The sequence below is a fragment of the Canis lupus genome, chromosome 4 (assembly GCF_048164855.1).
Source record: "Canis lupus baileyi chromosome 4, mCanLup2.hap1, whole genome shotgun sequence".
In the NCBI taxonomy this organism is placed as follows: Eukaryota; Metazoa; Chordata; class Mammalia; order Carnivora; family Canidae; genus Canis; species Canis lupus.
The window spans coordinates 62,711,406-62,734,712 of NC_132841.1; the positions used below are offsets into that span (position 1 = coordinate 62,711,406).

General features: G+C 37.8%; 1 long non-coding RNA gene across 1 annotated transcript in view; it reads left to right on the plus strand.

The window, feature by feature from the left end:
- The first annotated feature begins 2,604 nt into the window (after window positions 1–2,604).
- Window positions 2,605–23,307, plus strand: part of LOC140632535 (uncharacterized) — a 107,084-nt gene continuing 86,381 nt past the window's right edge. Inside the window, exon 1 of the long non-coding RNA XR_012030135.1 lies at window positions 2,605–2,739. This is a non-coding gene — a long non-coding RNA (uncharacterized lncRNA). The remainder of the gene's footprint in view (window positions 2,740–23,307) is intronic.

Sequence of the window (23,307 nt, forward strand, 5' to 3'; positions counted from 1 at the left end):
GTAACCAATGTAGTTCCTCTGGAAGCCAGTTTGCTGGTGACAGAATTGCAAAAGTCATGAACAAATAGCATTTTGCCTTTGTATAAATCCATATGATTGGTTTTAAAATTAGGGAGCTTCTACCATTTTCAATGAAAGAGCCTAAGGAAAAAGGAAAGTATATTAATGACACATTATGGTCACATTGTTCCTCCCTAGCCATTGAAGAGCACATTATAATAATAGAGGTATTAATTCTTGCTTGTCCCACCATTAAACAAAGATATAATGATGATCAGGGTTCTGAATGGAAAATTTCATTTGTGTAAGTAAATTATCCTACAAGCACTAATCCTTAAAGAAGCACAGAAGAGGTTAAAACAAGAACAGAGAAAATTTCAAAATGTTTCTATGGTCATGTAGATGGCTGCTTCAGAGTTTAATCATCCTCCATTTGCCTTTTAACAGACTGGGCCCCTCATTTAGGTATCACTTGGAACAGCCAAGTAACAATTCCTCTGCAGCATGGATTCAGGTGACAGTGTCCCATATCCTTCAGTGGCGATGCTATTAGAGGTCAGATCCAACCACAAAAATATACACCACTGAGGTATTGGTAGGAAATTAAATCTAAGAACTATTCTCTTCTATTTCAAAGTCGTTCTTTCAGAATTGGGTCTTTTTCACTTGAAAAGATCAATATGTTTTAGAAAATGCCTAACTTCTTATTGAATAACTAATTTGCTGAATAATAAAATTGGTTCAGAAAAATCTGAAGTTGCCATCTATACAGTTTTCACTCACATGATGAAGAACAAACCAAAATAATCTTTGCATTAGGTGCCCAAACATGGAGAATAAAGAAAAAAACCCCAAAGACCACTGTTTGTGCAATTCTTGACCAAGCATTGAAAAGTATGATATGAAATGCTTATTAAACACCTTATAGACACATATTAACATTCTCATTAAAATTAACCTGATCTTGGTTCAATAAACTTGTGCCACCAAGAAATGTGACATCTGTAAAATGTTTAAGCTCAGTAATTGGGTCACAAAAATACTAAACAGAGACCTAAACTCACTTGGAAATGTTTACTTTTATTTAAAAACAGAATTCTCAAGTGCCTCTCTGCTTTGTGATTTCATCCAGGACAAGAATGAAAATACTGAAATGTGGCAGGATTTCTAACAGGATGAAAGCCAAGAAACACTGAAAACACAGTCTTGAGATTTCCGGTTTAATTTCCAGGACAAAGAGATTCATTGTCAGTTTATATCATCTTTGCTACATGGATACCTGGATCAACAAAAGCTGTTGACCTCTGTGGGGTCACCCTGTGCCCCATTTTGGCTCTGATTTTGCACTATTCCTCACAGTAGTGAAGTGCTGGGATGAAGCCAGGCTTTCTTTACCACATTGGCTCCTAATCATTCCCAAAGGAAGAGCTGGAAAATATTTGGGATTTTTCTTCTATACTTTCACATTGGTTTATTCTCAGAGCACTTATCATTTGTGTTTTCAGCCACATGTTGGGTAAAGATGGAAGAAGCATTTAACTACTTTTTTTCCCTAAAGAGCAATATATTTTTGTTAGTATAGTGCTTTGTTTTGTTTTGTTTTGCTTTGACACATGGCTTCTGTAAAAACTTTAGTCTTTCTCTTTGGACTTAAGTACCCAATTCAAGGGAATAAAAACAAACACCAGTGCCTGACTTTTTCATGTTACGAATTCAGTTGCTTTTCATGATCAATCTTTTTTATGGTATCATTCAACTTATTATCATCTTATACCTATTATATGTAAAATATAAAAAATATAAATTTTGTGAATTTTGTGACAAAATTCATTAATGCTATGGGTCTCATGTAGCTTTATTCTTCATACCTCATTTCCTTTCTTTGTAATCATACTTCATTTTTATGGTCAAATGTGGGAATAAGATAAAAAAGCAAGATTTTGTTAGCAGTCAAACCTTTCATATCACCTTGACAGATACAGTTTCATGAAATAGGACAAAGAAGAAGACAAAGAACTGTAAAGGGAAACAGAGGTTATTAAATTTGTCCAAAGGATGAAATTTGGTTCTCTACTCTCCTGATTTGTTTTGGGTCAGAATGCATTGAACAGATGTTATTATTTGTTCATTGCTGAAATCTGTATGTGGCTATGTTCTGGCGTGTCAGTGTATTTTATGATACTTTACCGTGTTTTTCATATCCATTTCCTTTTTTACATTCCCATAGCCCCCGCTCTGTGTCAACTTTTAACACCTTACACTTCAGAAATCAGCCATAGTTTCCTAGTTGGAAATGACAAACTTAGGTGACTGTCCACAAGAACAGTAGGGTTAAGCTGGGAACAAGTTGACCTGAGAGAGGCTAGGCTCAGTAGATAAAAGTTCTGGAGTCACCTTATTGCTCATTTGACTTCCTATCTTGAACCACCGCTGCTGAATCACTCTATCTATACCCATTGTCTTTTTACTACCTGAACCACTGCTTCCTAATAGATTCCTCCAGTGACTCAGCCACTAAACCAAAAGCTCCTGGTTTGACTTCAGTTTGGCAAGTAGGAATGACTGCTCTTCCATGTTCTATCCTGATATCTATCCCTCGTTTTTGTTCCCCATTTATGCTTCCCAGTCTCCTTCTGCTCTGCATTTGCTTTAGAGAAGCAGCACTTTACAGCATGAGACTTCAGCTTTCCTTGACATAGTGAAAATTATGGAAGAATTACGGCTCATCTTGATACTCAGGTATCAGTCACCAAGGGAATTGTTCTAGTGATTTGTCTTCTGTGTACACTGTTTGTTCCCTTTTTGGAAACACTCACCAATTATGTCTTTATAAATGCAAATTGTTCTCTCTATTGGAAGGGAAGATAGATGGTATTAAAGAATGTTGTTGTTTTTTAATCTGGCAAATTATCAAAATGAAAGAGAGGGTTTCTAAATTGACTAGAAGAATCTGCCAGGTTACATGATATCTTTTAGCGCAGTGGCTTTTTATGTTCTGATATAATTCATTTTAAAGAAATAAAATCAGTTCACAACACATCAATATTGCTATCCATTCCATGGCCTTGACTTATTTATATTTGTATCTTCTGATTGATCATTGAAGGAAATGTGTTATATGGTTTATGGCATCTTGATCTTTGGGTCTTTGTCTTGCTTCTCCCTGTTCTATGCTGGGTGTTCTGCTCTGTTCTTAGTTTTATACTAATCTTTTCTTTTTCCTTCTGGTATCTTTTTTTTTTCCTTCTGGTATCTTTTGATACTGAATAAACCACAGACAAGTCCGCCCTTTTGGCAAAAATTGCCAGTCACCCTCCTTTATATAACCTGGCCCTTAGTCCCCAACTTATATCCCAATTTTAACCCATCTGCTATTTTTAGGCCTGTCTGCTAATCTGCTTTCCCCAGCTCTGACACGTTTTATGGTTGAAACTAATTCCTTTGGCTCTTTTCTTTTTTAAAATTTTATTTATTTATTCATGAGAGGCACACAGAGAGTGGTAGAGACATAGGCAGAGGGAGAAACAGGCTCCCTGTGGGGAGCTGGATGTGGGACTCCATCCCAGGACCCAGGGATCATGCCCTGAGCCAAAGGCAGATGCTCAACCACTGAGCCACCCAGGTGCCCCGCCTTCAGCTGTTTCCAATCGTAGTCACATGGGATGGGATTTCCTTTTGCCCTGTTCCCAGTTCCTGAGAGCTTAAAACTTGATAAGTTTTACTTTTCTGGTCCAGAGAATCTTGATCCTCTAGTAAGGGCCTTCTGACATGAAATGCTGCTGATTACTTTTCATTTTCCTCTCCAAATTCATTCTTTACCCTTCTCTGCCAAGCTTTATTTCTTGAAAGCCTGACCTCTTTATGGATTGTGCCACCCAAACTCTCTTGCCTTCTGGTTTTCATGTGAGCTTAGTAATGATGGAAATTAGCAGACAGAAGATAAAAGAAAGTGGAATTTTATTCTCTCTGTTTCTCCTTGCCTTGTTTGGTCAATGGCCATCTTCCTTTACCTATAGTTCCAAGTATTTTAATTAGGTGGTCCTGTTCTTATGACTCTGGCCCTCACTAGGGTAACATGATCCTCTTTTTTTATCTCATCTAGTATGGAGGAGGTAGAAGCTTTTCATGATAGCTGGTCCTTGCATGTTTCATCATTCTTCATTGGTAGTCTTAATCTGGTCCACATTTTTTATTTTTTAAAGTCTTTATTTATTTGAGAGAGAGAGAACATGAGTGGAATGGGGGAAAGGGCAGAGGAAGAGGGAGGAGCAGATTCTCTGCCGAGCAGGGAGCCTAACACAGCCTATCCCAGGGCACTGAGATCATGACCTGAGCCAATGCAGATGCTTAACTAACTGAGCCCCCCAGGTGCACCTGGTCCACACTTTTGTAAAGGTACATTATTAAGGCTTCTTCAGTTAGTCCTTTGTAGCATCTATTTCTTACAGGATTTCTGACTGATACATAGGTTTGAGAATAAGACACAAAGCATATGTAATTGATGCTAATAGGTCTTTATAAATATGACTGCCCTTTGGGGGATGGTGATGTGATGGTCACAATATATGTCCCAGAGTTATATGTACATACATTTTAGGCAGATGAAAAACAGTTACTGTGAAGAGAGGATTGCTTGAGGAATATGGAGAGTTAGGATTTTCTCTCTAAGGGGATGAAATATTAGAATGCTTACACTTGGATAACATTCTACTCTTCTGCTAAGTTAGTACTTTATAGAATAGGCATAGTAACAGGCAATAGAATAGGCATATGGAAGGTTAGAGCAGAAGTTGAAGTATATGTGCATGAATCAGTTAGTCCACCCAGAGTAGATTTGGACTGCTTTTCTCCTTTGAGAATAATGAATGTCTACCATGCTAGGGTCAACTAGTGAATTAAGTGTAAAACTGCATAACCTTGGTGATTGGCTTTCCCCTCTGAGGCAGAAAGAAACAGTGGGCAAAGCTCCATCCACACCTCAAATAGGGAATAGTTGGAAGATTTTAGGATCCTGTTGAGGATACAACAGAGTCATTTCTGGTGGTAATTAGACTTTAGTGGCTCTGTGCTTCATAAGCTGAGCAAGAAGACACACCATGGGCATGCATTTTGTTAAGGGTAATGACACAGGATGCTGAAACTTTCTCTAAGACTGGTGAGGCTATCAGAGCAACAGGAAAAGTGGGACCATTAAGAAGTTAGATCATCCTGATGTGCACTCATTTTATGGGGAGACCTCTTTGTAAACATGACAGTGATGCTACATTCAAAGTTCAATTGTAGGTTACCAAATTATTGCCTTAATCCACTGGTCTACAGCCCAAACATGTCTATGTATCTTTAAGCCTATCAGCAGAAAATTTGGGGTATTCAATCACTGTGTGCAGACTCCAGTACTTTTGTCAAAAACGTTGAACTACACAGCCAGATTTAGGTGGGGAGTTTAGGAATTATCTGGTAAATTACTTTGTGCCAACAGTTAAATGGATTCATCCTGGACCCAGGTTGATTTCTTGGGGGGTGGGGCTCTTCAGCCAATCTGAACTGGCTGTCTATGGCAGACCAAATTTAACAGATCATGGGCTTTTAGACAAGGGACTATCACAAGCAGAATGAAGTGGAGTCATATTCAGGGAAATAATGAAATCCCTGTGTTTTAGCTGGGATTAAAAAAGAAGAGCAAAGAACTATATGTATGTAACTTTTTTTGGGGGGGGGAATATTGATTGAAAGTTAGTATTAAAAACAGAGTTCCATGTTCTAAAATTTCAGGTCACAGAGAAAGGGAATAGCAATAAATATTAATCTTTTGACCTGTATCAATTGAAATGGCTGATAATACAGACCCAATTCACCAGGTTTTTGTTCTGTGTTTATTGGGCAAGGGTGATTCCAGACAATCCCTCAGCTTTTGTCTGAATTAAATCTCTACTCTTTATGTTTCTCCAGTTTTGTCCTACTCAATAAAGAACCACACAACCCACACTCATAGTGAACAAAGCTATTATTTAATGGAATCTTTCCACTGTGAAACCAAATTATTTTAATTGGCTTAAAATATTACTAAATGCTGAAAGCCAAGTACATGACCTCCGGCCCTGCTAGTGTTTAAGATATCATACTCTTCATACTTTCTAGTGAAAGTCTCAGGCCTGTTTCTGAAGAAGGGCCAAATGTAAATAAATTCATATTGTTTAGATCAGGGTTTTGCCAATGTATATTATGTCTCATATAAGCCTTTATTATATAACTTCCTTCTTTTGGTTTTATAGAGTTCTTGTTTGTTGACATTCAGGGTGTGTCTAGAAAGTATATTTTTGATTAATCCTGCTCACCTAGGCAGAGTGCCCTGGACATTAGAGGATCTGCTTTATGCTTCATGGTTTATTTTTTGTGGTTGTATATTTCCTACATTTTGTTCATGTGCCCTTGGACTTCTTAGGAAAAGCTTGACAGCTCATTTTTATATATCAATAAATAAGTAAGTAATAGATCATGGATCAAAGGCCACAGCAGCAGTACCGTAGAGAGAATTATATTGTCCTAGGCACTTATGTACTTATAATGATGATATCCTTGGACTCAAGGCCTAACACATTTTTCACTAGGACTATTAGATTCCATACAAGATCAACAATTACAAACACTCTAGTGAAGAATATTAAAATTCAACAGACTTCTTTTACAGGCTTCAGAGTTTAGTATTCTCATATCTTCCTCTTTGGCCTGACTTCTTTCTGTATTTCAGAATTCCCTTGTTTGATTTCCAAAAACTACTCTGTTAATACCTCTTAAACCCAGGGGCATAATTGAAGAAGAATGAATCTTGGAATTTTCGAATCTTTAAAGGGCGACCTAGGAGGCAGGTCCAGTTTAGGAATTCCATCCAAGAGCAAGCATGTCTATCACTCTACATGCTCCAGGTCAAACTTTAGCACCTCTAGTCCAGAGGGGATTTTATCTTTTGTAAAATCCACCAGGTTTCCTTTGGGAAGAAAAGAGCAGGCTTGAGAGGGTGTACTCTTCAGAAGCTGTGTTCTAGAATGTACTTTCTGCATATGTGGATATTCATCTCCTTATTTAGCACTGTCTCCCAGCCCCTAGTATAGTGCCTGGCTTAGAGTAGGATTCACACATTATTTGTTGAATCCATGAATGAATAAATATAATTTTTAAAGGCAGGTAGAAAAAACCAACAATTTTGTAGGTAGTCTTAAATCTTTAACTTACACATATCACCTACATTTTAAAGCAATACAAAGGACATTTTATGAATAAAGGAAAATAAAATATAAGGAGATGGGGAAAAAAGGAGAGACAAAGTGGAAGGCAGAGAAGAAACAAGATTATAACACTTTGTTCAGATAATGTGATTGAATATTTTAGTATGATAGTATGCTTAGTTGTCTGTTAAATTATCTTGTTTTGACTTTTTCTGTTTTGTGGTCAATGTACTGGACTGACTTAAGCAAAATTACAGTCATTGAAATTTGTCTTAAAAGCATCTTCATCCCTTTCATCATTTCATTCCCAAGTAATTAGAATAACAATGTCAACATCAATAAAGATAGCTCACATGTTTAGAAGCTTTACTCTGTGCCAGGCATGAGCTTAATGGTGCTATATTCATAATTGCACTGAGTCCTCATAACTATTCTATAAACTAAATGCCATGATTTCTTAAATTCTACAGATGAAGAGATTGGAGATGAGGAGATTTAGAGACTGAGTTCCTTTGCCCAAGGTCACACAGAATGCATGTGGCAGGTTGGAACCTAGGTAGCCTTTCCCTATATCTCCTTTCTGGGTGTCGAGGGTCCTTAATGCACCCTCCTGGTATACAACCACACTACAGTGCTCACTCCTGCTATGAGGCCTCAGGGGGCCTACAGTGTATCTTGGCTTTCCTAATCTTACACCCTTCAAAACTTGTTTGTCTTGTGTGCTTCAGAGCCCCGCACTGAGAAATAAATCCTTGCTAATTGATTAAGAGCTGATAATGAGTTAATTTGTTGTTGTCATTCCAAGGAGATTTATTTATATATTTAACAGAGGCTTCCTGGAGATTGTGCTTTGCCCAGAGGAGTTACTACAATATTGAAAAGTTTAGACAGTTGGTAGATCTTTGGAAGAGGGACACTAATTTGGTCTAGGCTGACTTTTCAGTGCCCTTCACATCACACTAAAAAAGCAGACGTCTTTTTAGCATATGCTCTGGGAAGATGTGATGAGAGAGTAAGTGTTGCATGTTCCTTCATTATTTATAAGTAATTCTAGTCAGGCTCATTCATATGTATTACTCATTTCCCCTTTTGGCTATGAGAGCACCCAGGGAAGTTTTTGCCTGTATCCTTTGGGGTTTCTTGGGAGAGAGGGCAGTTTGACACTGGAGAAGAGAGACTGCATTGCTCTTTTTGATTGACATTTATGCTGATGCAGCAAGCAAACAAGTTTCTCTGTGGGTGTGTGTGTTCTGAATCAATTCAGAATTACTGTTTTTGTGGTATTGTTTGTTGTGTATGTATGTGTGGGTGGAGAAAAGGAGAGAGAAGATGAGAGAGGGTAGAGAGAGAGAGAGAGAGAGAGACAGAAGGAGAGAGAAAGAGAAAGAGAGGATAAAGCTCTGGATTTAATTAGAATTTAGTTCACATCTGTGCCTTTCTTTGAGAACCCTCCTGTATCCTAGCTGTGACACCTTGGGCAAGGTAACCTACTCCTCTGATACTCAAAATGTCTATCAGCTCTGGAGTGTTAGTTGTGCCTCAGTGTTGTCACGGCATGAGGCAAGGGAGCTGGGTTTTCTATCTCTGTTAGTTGTTAAGGGGCACCTTGTTTCCTCTGTTCATCTTCTCCCCAGTTCCCTGAACTTCTCATATCTCCCAGGTATGCATGCCTGAATACAAAGGGACTCTAGCAGCCTGAAGATAGTTCTTTTGAAAAAGAATGGGTGCTAGCAGTTAGAAGTTAAAGCATATTCAGTTTACATAGAGAGGAAGATGGTAAATAAGACTTAGAGAGCAATCACTCTCTTTCCAGGACTCACCAGTGAGGCCAGTTGCCATTGTCAAACTGAGTCAATTCTTATCCTCAAATCTGATTGCTAGCAAAGTTTCAGGAGACATGGGAAAGGCTGCAGTATAGAACTTTGATTCTCTCCTAGATCAGTATCCACCTAAGGCAGAGTTAGCCTTAGGACAAAGGTTATCTGCTCTTGGGTTGTCTGGGTGGTTCAGTTGGTTAAGTGTCTGACTCTTGATCTTGGCTCAGGTCAGGTTCTTGGGATTGTGGGATTGAGTCCTGTGTCGGGCTCTGTGCTTGGCATGAAGCCTGCTTGAGATTTTCTCTCTCCCTCTAACTCTGCCCCTTCCCCCACTTGCTCTCTCTATCTCTCTCTCTCAAAACAAATAAATAAAATTTTAAGAAAAAGTTGTTTGCTCTTTGTGTATTATGTCCTGAATCTTAAAAATGAGAATATTCTAAAAAAGAATCACATGAAGGGTAAAAACTAAAAGATAACTGGGGGAATCTATGCATATTCAAATATCCTTAAAAGCCAAGATATTTATGTTCAATTTTCAGGCAATAGTTTTATTCTATTCTCAGACATACTTATTTTTTTTAATGAGTTACTCATTTCTTTCAAAACATCTACATACTTAAAATGTTTTCCTTATGAATCAATTTTTTATTTGACAGAAGTGAAGATACTTGTGCCCATAAAAAATGCCATGTGTTTTTGAAGTGTTAGAAAAAACAGCTCTTTGGCACTAAACAAAGCTGAGGCAGGAACGTAGGAGAGCAGCTGCAGAATGACAGAAAAAATGTAAGATAATGAGACATGTGAGAGAATGTATAATTTAATGTGGGGCTTGAAGCAAATGGCGGGAGGAGGAACATAAATGAGAAAACAGTTAAAAATAGTGACTAAAATGACTTTAAATCCAATAAAACATAAAATGAATCAATTAGTGCTTAAACGTTGGAGGAGGCATGATGCTGTGAAAGAATCTGGAAAAGGCTGACAGATTTTTAGTCTATGAATTTAAATTCATAGGACCAACAATTTCTCTGCCTAGAGAGATTTATCTGCTGTTTTTTCTTCTTATACTAGTTGACAAAATGACTTCCTTTCTTTTCCACTTTCTGAGATGTGAATCAATCTGTTATAGAAGCCTCGGTTTTTAGTTTTCTGAAAACATTCCACAAGATGTATGGAAAAATGTGTTCAAGTTTTAGAAAATTCTTGGAACTCCTGCAAAACTGTGGATCTCCCTGCATATGGATATTAGAAGTACTTCTTAATTATTGACCAGAGGTGGCTCATTGTGCTGGGTTGATGGAATTCTGGGGAATGATGGCAAGTACCATGTGGCCCCCTTTGATGTCTATTTACTTCTCCCTGGTTTTTAATGATACTGTCCATGATCATTAGATCCTGAAACAAGAATGTTCAGAGACTTTGCAGTGACTGTGTATTCCACGGGAAATTATGGGAAGCTTTTAAGAACCTGAAAGCTTTTAAGAACAGTCTATCTGTCTTCCTGGAATAGTTTACCTGAAACTTGTATTCATGGAAGTAAAGGGCTGGATAGTTTCTGGAAATACTTCCTGTTTCTAGGAAAATAGTGTGTTCTTCATAACAAGTACTCACTCAGTACTGGTTGGATACATGAAGGGATAAAATAATAGGAAATTGAGGTTCACAGGTTATGCCAGCAAAATGACAAATTTTCACTTAGTATTAGGGGGCAATAAGAAATCTTTTATTTTTAACTAAAGTCCAGTCTAGCAAACATCTTTGTCGCACTTAGTTTTTTACATTTTCAAAAATCTAACCATTGATTTCTCTTATAATAGATGTGTGCCTCTAATGGATTAGTTTTCTAGTTTTTTTTTTCCAATTTTCCTCCAAACCAACGTTATGTGTAACAATCAGCTTAGCATGAAAGAAGCATGGTAGGTAACATGTTTCTTTCTAAGAGCTCTGAAATTTCCCTCCTATTATCTTATTCATTGCAAGAATATACTTTGTGGAGAAATCTGTTCAGACTGTTGTGACCAGCTATGGTCTTCTATTCCTATCCATTTACATTTAAGGTAGTATTTCTAGAACATGTCTGTGAACACACTGCCTCAGAATCACCTTGAATACTTGTAAAAATCCAGATTCCTGGACTCCAAGCAAACCAATGAAATAGATTTCTAGGGCTTGGGATATGAAATCTACATTTTTCCAAGATCCCAAAGTAATTCTTGTGAAAAGTTGAGAACCACTGGCCTAAAGCGTAGAGGGTACCTCAGGCAAAATTGTGCAGTAGGTTTTGTCTTCAGGGATGTTTGGCTACTCTTCCATATTTCTTCCCTGCCTTCAGCCCCTCTGCTTGTTACATCAGTGCACCCAAATATATTTTACAATGAATTTATACTGTTGTGTGAATGACATGATTTGTTGCCTATCTTAGATTGTATATTTTAAAAATATGACTGCTAAGGATAGTAAGCTAGGACTAAAAATGACTGCCTTTCTGATGGTGGGTTTTTAGTCATTGTAACAAGAGTTATTTGTGCGGGGGGGAGGGGGATGAGTAACCTCCCCAGCAACCATCACATCACTAAGGCAACCTTCAACCATTCACCTACTCACCAGATGGCCCTTCTAAAGTCACTTAGTGCAAGGTCTCTGGAAGCAGGAGTCTGAATAGGGATAAGGCAAAGCCAATAGCAATCTTTTGTTTCCCACTGTCACTTGAAAACTATTTAATTAGGGAAAATTCTTGCCCTATCCCCTATGAAAACTTCTGCAGTTTCATGACATTCTGGTCCTTCAAAGTAAAAAAATGCAGTCTCAATGGAGTCATTCACGGTGTCTAGTTTCATGTAATAATCAAAACTTTGAACTTGATTTAAAACTAAATCTTCCCTTTTCTCCAGCTAGGCTTTGCCTTGGGCCGTCTGTTCACAATGGCCTTTTTCCTTTTTTCCCATCTGGTATTTCTCCTCCTCTCTTAGCTTGATAACTACTTGATAAATATTTCCTATCCTGCCAGGATTGAACTAAGGGAACAGTGGAAGAGTAAGAGGGATAGGAAAGTTCTTATTGGATTGGTACTATCTCAGGATGGTTTGGCATTCTGAATTATAGAGTGCTTCAGTCAGTTCTTCAGAAACTGCCATTGGACCCATTTGATTGTGTGTCTTGTGATATGGATGATACTTAAGTTGTCTATCCCCTTCTCAGCTCATGGACCCCCCCGCCCCACCTTCATTCCTTCTTTCCTGCTTTTCTTCTCTTCTTCCATCTTTTTCTTTTCTCTTTGTTTGATCACTCCACACAGATGTGCTCACCCCAAAGTAATTCTCTCAAGCAGTATTTTAAATGGCTTCAAATAATATCAAATGCTCTCTTCCTTTTGTGTCAACACATATGGTTCTTTTTCCTCAATAAATCCTGGGAACACAGTCAAATTACAGTACAGCCGCAGCCTCTCCTTTACATTGTACTAGTTAGCCAGCTGTTTCAGATATCTATTGCTGCATAACAAACAACCCACACAGTGACTTAAAATAACAATGATTTGTTATTTCTAATGGTCCTTTGAATTGACTAGGTGATTTCTTTGCCTGTTTTGGCTGGGTTTGCTCACAAGCTGCATTCAGCAAGGGGGTTGGCTGGATTGGATCACCCAAAATGGCCTCATATGTCTAACAGTTGGTACTGGTTGTTGCCTGGGGTGTCCCTCTTCTCCCCTCAACCCGTGTCTTTCAGCAGGTGAGATTGACTTTTGAAGTAGCAGTCTCTGTATAACATCCCAAGAGAGAACAGTAGAAGTTGCAAAGCTTTTTAAGGCTTAGACTTCTAAGTCACTAAATGTCACTATTGTCACATTTTATTGGTCAAAGGAAGTCCAAAGACCAGTCCAGATTCAAGGAGTAAGGAAGTAGATGCTGTGTCTTGATGGAGGAAGTGACAAAATCACAATGCATAAGAGCTTAAATAGCATGATGAGAGGAATCTGTGGTCATATTTTGCAATTACCACATTGACTTTTTAGAGTTTTTCAGATTTCTGACAAATACCAGTTCACTGTGTCTCTCTATAACTTGCAGAAGATATATATTGAGTTCTCTTAGTGGTTCCATTGAAGAAACTCCCTCATCCTGGGCTTGAGGGAAGGCAAAACAGGCGACAGAAGGACACATAAAAAGCTCATCCCAAAGAAATCCTCTTTATAAATATCTCTCTAATTTCTGATACCCCATCTTTTTATTTCATCTGTGTGGCTAAGAATCAAGTAACCTGTTTATAGGAGACTTCTTTGTAAATTCTTTATGTGGTCTCATACCTCCTTTCAAATTCAATATTTATTGCATTTTGGCATCTTCATCCAAACTTTATCTTAACATTCTCTTATCTTATTTGAAAAAAAATTTCCCAGACAAGCTTCTCTCTAACTTCTGGGCAAACAATAACGAATAGGGTAGCTTTGGAGTCATATGGGCTCTGGTTTGACTCCCATTTCCCACTCAGTTCTTGTGTCTGAACCTTATGCGATCATCTCTGTAGTGAAACTAATAAGACATATCTCATGTGAGACTTAACGTGCATTTTGACAATCCCATTTCTTTTTATCAATTTGTCTACTGTGTGGTGTGACCCAGTTCTGGCTAATTACATGTGAGATGAAGATGAAGTCTGCTTGGGGTTTGCAAGAGAGCTCTAAAAGACAATGCCTCTTCCCTCCTTTTTAAAGTTAGGATGCTATTATGCAAGGACATATCTGGAGCTAGGGTAGTCATGACCATTCATCATGACCATTCATCTCATGAAGAGGTGTGAGACTCGAAGAAGATCCTGAATGAGACACTGAACCAGCCAGAAATGCCACTTCCAGAATCTTACTAAGTGAGGGAATTAAGTTTCTTTATTATTTTGTTACTGAGTGCTGAGTATTTTACTTGCAGCCCAAAGTATTCTAATTGATATATGATTATTATTGTATGCAGAGAAGGGGTTAGTACCTAACTTTTTCAGATAGATTAAAAGAAGAATAAGTAAACAAGGCTGAGAGACCATCCTATTAATCAATAGCAGTTAGGAGACTAGGGACTTTTGACTTCCGGGATATATTTCCAGTCAGCAAATATTTTACTGAGCACCTACTAAATGCAAGTCCTTAGAAGGTACTATTTCCATCATTGGACTTGCATATCAGGAGGCAGTGTGATGTGGGGAGAACACAAAGGTGGCAAAGTGAAGAGAACACAGGCTTTGGATCCATAGATAGCCCATTTCTGTCGCTTAAACAACATGTAATTTGGGGCACGTCCCCTTCCTCTAAGCCAAGTTCCCACAGCTATCATGTGCATTTATACTGACCTAGCAAGGTTGTGAGGAGGATTATATGTAAAAATAAGTAACGTAGTGTCTGTGAATTGTGTCCAAACTAGCTTTATTAAGATGTCAACAACGTGGTTGCTTTGGAATTTGTTCCCCAAAGGATGGTAAAACAATACAAAATTGTTCTGAAGGGCAATTTGGAGTCCTTGGAGCAGGAAGCAAGCCTATCTGGGAAGTCTTTATCCTAAGAGCAAACTCAGGGGTCAGAGACCAGCTCCAGTTGATGACAAGAGTGGTAGGTGGAACTGGAGTCAGAGGGGGCTATATTGTCTTAAAAATATATATTAAAAGCCTTAGGTCCATTCTTTTCTTCTCTTCCAACTGTTATAATAACAACCAGTGTATAATATACTTGGTTTCTTTCTTTTTCCTTCCTTTTCACTTGGTTTCTAAGATTGGTATTACCTGTTATTTTAACATTAGCCCCTGAGATAAACATTTAATGAGTGACTACTATGTGTTCTTTACTAAACACTTTCTATGTATTTTTTCTTTCAATCCAGGCACAAGCTCTATCAATTAGATACAACTATACCCCCATTTTATATATGATGATACTGAAATGTAGAGGTGAGGTGATTTGCCCGAATTCTTGCAGCTAGTGGCAGAGCTGTGGTTGGAACCCACGTGGTTGAATGACAAAGCTTGAGTGCTATCCTTCTACAGTGCACTGGTGATCACTCAACCCTATCCCAGAAGTTAATAAGAAAGATATGAGTAAATACCTTGATCTCTAGAAAATATAATGCTATTACATTTAAGAAAATAAAAATTAAGAAATAAACTTAAGATTTTTAAGAAAGGGCATAGAAGTACTATTTGAAGATCATTTATACGTACATCAGCTGCTTTGCATATCCAGCATAGTTTGATACCATGGGTGACTGGTGCAGACCCTCCATCTGAAGCAGACCAGACAGAGTCCTAACAGCAATAACCTTTAAATCAAGAAAGTTTACCCCAAATGTTCTCAACATAGCCTAAAGCCAGAAAAGTTCACAGCTCTACATTAAAATGTTAGAAAAAGATCACATTGCAGCAGCTGCTTATGTGGATTACCTAGTCTAGCCATTCTGCTAAGACTTAAAAAAACCTGTCTGAGTTGTAGGAAGAAAAAAAAGTAAGCCTCTAAAATATCAAGTTGGTGCTTGTTGGTAGAGCTGTGATTTCCCATTTGTTGCCCCAGAAGACTCAGGTGTATCTGAAATAGAGTCAAGATGTTTTTCCAGACTCTAAGGCAGTGGAAGGTTTCATTTTTGTACTTACCCTCACTCAGTCCTATGCTGTTTCCAGAACCATAGCTTCCCTTGAAAAAAATTTAATCCTTGAGGTGTTTCTCAGTGATCCAAAGCATATTAGGAAATCATAGTCTTATAGCCAGTTTATGCAACTTCTTTTTAAAACTTTCCTAAAAAATAAGATGAAATGGACTCTGACCTTTAATGATGTCTTCTGAATAAAAGCCAGTGATTCTATTATTTTGTGTGTGTGTGTGTGTGTGTGTGTGTGTGTGCGCGCATGTGTACACACTTGGCCCTTTTGAGATTTAATGCACCTTAACATTAAGATTTTTATCTTTAAAATATCAAAGCATGGTCTACAAGACACAGTATGATCTCCATTTTATAGAAGGGGAAACTGAAGTACAGCCTTGGAAAAGCTCTCACAATGGAATTAGAAACCGTTGTTGGGCTTTTCAGCTACTAAATTGTATATCTCTTAACTGAACTGCTTACATTCTCATTTCTCTCCATAGACCTCTTTTCAACAATATTGGTTTCTTGACTTTCCTTGTTGCTATGGTTATTGTTGGGGATTAATCACAGTAAGAAAAATGCTGAAAGTAGATCCACCAATAGAATATTTCCTTGTGTGGTGTTATTAAAGACCTGAGTTGTGACATCATAAATTTAATTCCAGTATTGCCATCTAGACTCATGGTAATGAAGTAGAAATAATTTTCTTTTCAGAGTTAAGAGATGCATTGAGAGGGAAGAAAGTATTAGAGTATAAAGGTTCTGGCCCCATACTACAATCTTTTTATCACAAGGAACAAAATAAAAGCTAAATCGTCAATCTAACATTGAGGATGTTTATGAAAAGTTGGGATTACCTGTAAAGTATCTGTGAACCTGAAACAGAGAGATCATATTTCTCATTTTGCTGCTTTTAATTTCAGGATATTTAGGCTTCTGTTGTGAAATGTTTTCTCAACTTAAAATTCCAGGTTTCCTCATGCATGGAGAGAAGTGGCATAAAAATATACACAACTGATGTCACTTCAAGAAAGGCCAATGAAATTCATGGTGTTGCTCTTGGAAGATAAACAGACTAAAAAGAATCTGCATGATAGATCTCTTGGTTTATCCTTTGCATAGTTTATTGGTTAAAATTTTGTTTGGCCACATGTAACCTATAGTTGAACTACAGTGGCTAACCAAATATGGGTTGAGTTTTCAGAGTGATCAAGGGCTATGGAGGTAATCATTCCAGGGTCAGTGTTTGAGGATGTCAACAAGGAATCAGGATCATTTCTTTTTTTGTTGTTTTCTCCCATCCTTAAAATATGGCTTTCATCCTCATGGACTTAAATTTCATTTTTAGGCATTATGTCCACATGTCAGGCCAAGGGCAAAAAGCAAAAAAGCAAAGGCACACATGAGCTTGCTCTATTCCTTTTAAATAATAAGTTTTAGAAGTTTTTCAGAATCCCATCTAATAAAGTTGCTTTTATATCTCATTGGCCAGCTGCAAAGGAGTTGGAAGAGGTATTTTAAAGTGGTAATATAATCACCCTGAATTTTGATGTTTTTTATTCAGGAAACAGTAGAGAGTAATTATTGGATGGGAAGACAGAATTAGGAATCATATTAATGCCTATGGGAAGGAAACATTATATTTTTTTTAAACGTTATACTTAATGCATTATATAAACTTATATGTTCCATTTTCCATAAATTTTTTCTACATTCTTCTGCTTTTTCTGGATTTCTGCGGCACTTTTTCTATTCTGTTAAATAGAGTATCATTGATCCTGTTCTATTCAGGTTAGTTGTTCACATGCTTATTTTTCTCAATCTAAATAGTGAGCTCCTCAAGGATTAGAGACCTCATTTAATTCACTTTGGAAATCTCATCATTTACTACCATGGCTGGCACACCAGAAGGAACTAAAAAGATTACTTGAATAAACGTAAGGACAAGGCAAACCATGGTAGGTCATGATCTCTAGGAAATAGACTCTGAGATTCTAGGGTCTATCTACATGCCTCTTTCTTGGTCTTTCATTCTTCCTCCTCCTAAGCACTTGAACATTCATAACCTTCTTCCCCCATCTGCACTTCTCACCCCAAGATTCTGCATACACCCTTGCCTTGGGCCAATTTCTTTCTACACGAAATGTATGCCCAGCATTACCTAAAGTCCTGTCCTTGGAAGGATTACTTCTCACCTTGAGCAGGATTATAGCACAGCAATAGCCCAGTGTTGGCTTGCACCACACAGCAAGTTGATTCACCAGCCAATAATGCTCACTTGTTTTTCTTCAGAGGAGTTTCTCACCCCCATTGCATTACAAGAGGTAAGCTGAATGAGGGGCTTAGATGCATCAGTTGTAGAGGACATGGGGGTTGGCTGTTTGCTTAGGGCACTTTCTTGTACTTTCTGGCCCTGTTTGTGCTTGATCTTTACTGTTCCACTTTTATCTATGATTTTTTATTTGATTGGTCTGAAAAAACTTTGGCCTGCTGGCTGAATCTGGTCTATTTTTGTAAATAAAGATTTATTGTATCAGAGCCACACCTACTCACTTGTCTATTGTTTCTATCTATAGCTGGTTTCATGACACAAGAGCAAGGGTGAGTACATGTGATAGCAACTCTATGGCTCACAAAGTCTAAAATATTTACTATCTGGCTTTTTATGGAAGAGGTTGGCTGATCTCTGGCTCAGGGAATCTGGGAATTCAAGATATTTGACTGAATCAACTGAGATGTTCTCATTCCAACTTTCAGAGTTCCATTCTTTCCCAATCGGGACCTTGGCCTTGGTAGAACAAAACTGCTGAGATTGAGAATTCAGCTCTCTTTGGAGCTATGCTACTACAGTCATTAAGTATTCAGTCTTTTCTGCTCTTTGGTGGCAGGAGATGGGATTCTCATTTGCCAAAATGCCCTCTGTCTTTCTCATTTCACCTTATGTTGGTGACTAATCATGATCAGCCTTCCATTGTCTTTCTCCAGTGCATCAATGGCTCCGGTAACAACCATGCAATTCCATAGTCCTTACGAATCTAGCAGATGCCTGAGATGTTTCTGCCAGTATATTTCCTTCTCACAATGTCCCGACCTAGTTCACAGTCAAGGCTAGCATTATGGATTTGCAACCAGCAGAACTGCACCAGGATCCGGAGCTTAAAGAAGTCCTAGGCTTGGCTTAACCTCATGCTGTCACTATCTTGAAATTCTTCTTCTCCTCCTCCTCCTTCTTCTTCTTCTTCTTCTTCTTCTTCTTTTTTGGAAATTCTTAATAATTTTATTTTTGCACTGTATTTTGTAAGTGAAGTCAAATGGGGGCAATGGGGTATGTGAATAAGCAGCAGAGATAGGTGCATTATATTTGACCATCATTCTTCACCATTTTATTAGCACAAAGCATTGGTCATGTTTCATGAATACAGAATTCTCCCAGCATATGTGGGAAGTCAGGGAGCTGCAAATCAAGTAGAAGATAAGCATTTTAAGGTTACAGCTAAGAAATGGGAGCTGGGATACAGAAGGAAAGAGAAAGATAGGGCATAGCTTCTTTTCTTTCCAGTCCTATATAACTCATCAATAAGCCAAAGATAGTGTTGGTAGGATATGCATATATAAAAAAGTTAAATGAAAACAGTAATTTTTGTGCAGTGTTTCCACTGTTCTGCTAAGAATGAAATACAGATATATGCGTAAGTTAGGAAATACAAATTGTATTATTTCACTGCCTCTGCATACAAGTTAAATAATCTTATATTTGCATTTAAAAATGATATTGCACAATATAAAAATGAGCAGTAAGACTCGAACTAATAATTAAAACTTTTAATTGACCACAATAGATAGCAAATTAAAACCATATGAGAAGTCAGAGACTGCAGAAGAAAATGAAAAAGCCTTATATTTAAGCAAGACTTCTGCTCTTCCCACTTTTATTTTGAACAAGGGGCCCCACAAAATCTTAAGTCTTTGCAATAGGTCCTGCAAATTAGATTGGTGGTCCTTTCACTTCTGAAGTTTTTCACAATTGCATTGCATGTTAAGGGCAATCAGTGTACCACTTACCACTAGCCTTCATTGCTGTCCAGTTGGTGATAAATCCAGCTCCAAAATCTTATTTCAGGGTGTGGTTCCCAGAACAGCATCTAGGAGCTGCCATCAGTTTGGTTACCCAGGTGAAAAATCTGGGATAGAGATTTGCTCATAGGTGCACGTGGGTATGATCTCAGGACTGTGAGAGGTGAGGGAAACAGGAAGTCAGAGGGAAAAGTTGCATTGTAATACAATTGCAACAGAAGCTTCAGATGATCTTATGGGGAGTTCTGGAGTAGGGATGGTCCTTTAGAGTTGTTCCCATTGAGATAAGGGGCTTGTGACTTTCTAGTGTCACAGTGATCAGACATTAGATACAGGCTGTATCTGGGGGAGGGGAGGTGTCATAATTTTTGGTCAGGCTTTCTCCTTCAGCTGAGGGCAATTTCTAGAGAACCACTTGGTTGAAAACCTCCTAGTTGAAAGCAGTTAACACTCACAGCAACTGGGGAATGAACACCTCAGTCCTGAATGCTGTTAGATATACTGTAAGATTATTTCAGTGGATTAATTATTATTATAAAAATAGTTGGGCAATACTAGTTTTAGTACAAGAAGACTCGTACCTTTTTTTTTTTTTTAAATAATTCCCTTCTACCCCTTTTTTGTTGTTATTGTTTCTCTGTTTCAGGCTCAAAGCCTACCCTATCTAGACTTACAGAGAAATGTGGAAGCTAGCATACTCTTTTTAAAAAGTGTTAGCCTTGTCACTCTATTATAATAGTAAACAAGTTAAACATATCAATTGCATGAGACAACTGTTGGGGCCCACAGTCTAAAGGTTACAAAACCATCTGTAGTATATAATGCAGTTTTAGAATTAAAAATAAAATACTCCCTTATGATTGATGAGATTACATATGGGATGGGCTGAGATGGCATGTGAATGTGTGCATGTGTGTGGGTATGTTGGTTGGGGGTAGAGTGGAGGGGACACACCTACAAGTTTGAACTGGGCAAGCCCAAAGGAATCATGCTTGGCCTAAATCCCATGGTACAAGTTTGTACTGGGCTGAGAAAGATGATGCTTGGTCCCGTGTGTGACACCTGGTGAAGAGGCTGAAAGGAAGGCATGCCTTGTCAGGGATTTTCCCAGATGTTTTCTGGCTTTCTCCACCATTGTCAGTGGCTCCTTTTAGACATACAAATCATGTGTACCATGCATTGCCAGGGCACTGTTCCCTCTGGGAGGAACCTGGCAATTGTTCATTCTCATTGGTATAATCTGGGTAAAGAGGGAAGATCAGCAAGAAATCAACCTTTTCCCTCCACATAATCAAGAACTCTGTATTTTCTGGTTTGAAGGACAAAATCAGTTTGTGCACTGGACAGAGTATCCAGGGTTATGGTGAGAACCAGATTGTGTTTCTTTGTTGGCTTGTTTTGCCCAGGGTAGTAGGATCAGAAGAATAGGTCAAATTTTCAGGGCAATAGAGGGAAGCTCAAAGGCCTGGCTTTGAATGGGAAAGACAGGTTGAACTTCTCAGACCTTTTTTTAAAATTAAAAAAAATTAAAAAAAAATCTTACCTCTCCCTCTCCAGTTATGGGCAAAGGAGTAGGAAGAGGAATGCAGAATTAGATCTAACCATTAGTTACAATTTTGATAAAGGAGCAGAGTATTACTCATTTCAGACCTTGAGACTGACTAATTTCATATGGTTAAGTAGAGTTTGAATTGCCATTAAATGAACTTAAAATAGAGGAAATGTATTTCATGAGGTAGGGAGAGATGCTGGTACATTATTGGTGCATCCTGAAAGACCAAACTTGGACTAAAATGTATCTTCATGAACAGAGCAGATTGTCCATCATAGTATCTAGTGAAAGACGGGACCACAGAAATATTCCCTGGTGTTTACATGCATCTTCATTGCCACAGAAACAAAATTCTGACTCCAGAGATTAATACAAATTCTTGTAAAAGTGGAAAAAAATCTCATAAATGCCTCCTTGATAAGGCATTCAGCCACTAGACTTTTCTCTCATTGAATACTATGTCCCTCTCACCTTCTAGTTTTTCTGGCCCCTAGGAAATAAAATTGTCACAGCATTCAAGATGACTTCTTTTCTCATAAAACAATAATTGCATTGTAAACCCCCAAGAATGCTGCAATAGGTGTCTCTCTGGTCCTTTATTAATGCTGCTGGTATTTGTCTAGCCTTAGAAAAGCTTTTGGCTCAATATCCTACTCAGATTTTTGGGCTATAGCTTGCTAGAGTTGTCAGGACAAGTAAAACATTTCCCTTTCAACATTCATTACAAGCAAAAAAAATCCTATTGTATTTTTTAAAAAGTGGCTTGTGACTCATCTCCTTTTTTGGGATGGAGTTATAGCTTAAGATTTATTTGGTCAATGGTACTTTTTGGTTGTGGAAGTAATGAAAATGTTTAGAAGCTGAGAGATGCTAAAATTCATATGAGTTTTATTCATTTGCTACACCTATAGGATGCTGGAGGACTGTATAGAAAGGTTTTAATGAATATATTTTATGGGTTCTTAGTATAACTTCCCAACTTAAGATTGAACTAAATTCCAGGTGAAATTCATATTGAGGGAAAATAATTAATTGACACTTTAGTGCAGACTTATTTTGACTAATATTTTTTCTTTTTTTTTAAGGATTTATTTTATTTATTTATGATAGACAGAGAGAGAGAGAGAGAGAGAGAGAGAGGCAGAGACACAGGAGGAGGGAAAAGCAGACTCCATGCCGGGAGCCCGACGCGGGACTCGATTCTGGGATCGCGCCCTGGGCCAAAGGCAGGCGCCAAACCTCTGAGCCACCCAGGGATCACCATGAGCCACCCAGGGATCCCCGACTAATGTTTTTTCATTTCATGTTTTTAAATGAAAAAAAATTTGTTTCTTTATAATATTAGATAAATGTTTATATGCTTAAATTTAAAAACTACTATATTTACAAGCAGGAAAAAACAGTCATGCATGCTGCCTTAAACATTTCAGAAAAGACTGACATGTAAGGAAAAAAATATATTCATAATCTCATCAATCAGAGATAATCAGCAGTAAAGTAGTGGTTTATAGGTTTATAGTCTATTTTTCTATGTGTATACATGCACAAGGAATTATATGGTACATGTTGGTTTGTGGTTTGCTTTTTAAAAAATTCATCAATAAATGAGCCATATCACTTCTTATCTTTTTAAATGAAATAACTGTATCCCTCTTTAGACGGCATGCTGTGGCAAAAATGGGAATATTCACATAGCAAATGAATTGTTCATTATTTTGTTAGCAATTTGATGGAAAAACTGGATTGGATGGAGGAAACAGCTTAAAACTTAAATTTTTTGCTTTGAATATCTTATGTAATTATATTGAAGGAAAATTTCTAAGGACAATGGGTTTTTGACTATCATAGAGCCAAAGTGGCCAAGAGTTGTCAAAGGCTCTCAGGGTATTATAGTGTTGTGGGTTTCCTGGGGATCTGCTGGACCTTGTTAGGAAATAAGAGGATGTATTTTTTCACAGATGTTAGTCTGGGCCTTCTATCTGATAGAAAGCATATGAAATACATTTTTGAGTCATTTTTTTGACTGC